We start from the raw sequence: 549 nt of genomic DNA, 5'->3' as shown, positions 1-549 counted from the left end.
TTTTAAAATTTTATATTTTCGCTTCTCGGGAATATATAATATTGATTTTAATCTTTTTTTTATTTTCTTTCCTTACCTTTTATTTTGATTGTAAAACATGATTTTACAATACATTTTTATAGTTTAGAACTGCTTATAATGATATGGAAAATAAATTTTCATTAAATTATATGATCCATTCATTTTTTCGCTACTGTTTAATAATTTAAAAAATCATGAAATTGAGATATAACGCTTTCGTGTTTTTACTTATATTTTATTTGTGAAAATGCATATTATTAATTAAAAGAATCTTTAAACAAATATAAGCAATGTTAATTTCAATTACTAAATATCTAAGTGCTAATGTTATATCAATGTGCTATACTTTATAGTAAAATAGTAATCAATCTATACATGTGCAAAATTTAGAAATTAAATTTAAAAATATATCGATGAAGTTATAATATTTTACAATATCCTTACGAATGTTTCTTTCTCAAATATGAATACACTCTTGGTTCTTTCTTTCTCAGCATTTTTCATTTTTCTCTCTTTGTCACACTCTTT

The sequence above is a fragment of the Ceratosolen solmsi genome, unplaced genomic scaffold (assembly GCF_000503995.2).
Source record: "Ceratosolen solmsi marchali unplaced genomic scaffold, CerSol_1.0 scaffold26, whole genome shotgun sequence".
Taxonomy (NCBI): Eukaryota; Metazoa; Arthropoda; class Insecta; order Hymenoptera; family Agaonidae; genus Ceratosolen; species Ceratosolen solmsi.
The sequence above is the reverse complement of the archived record's forward strand: the minus strand, read 5'-3'. Positions refer to the sequence as shown.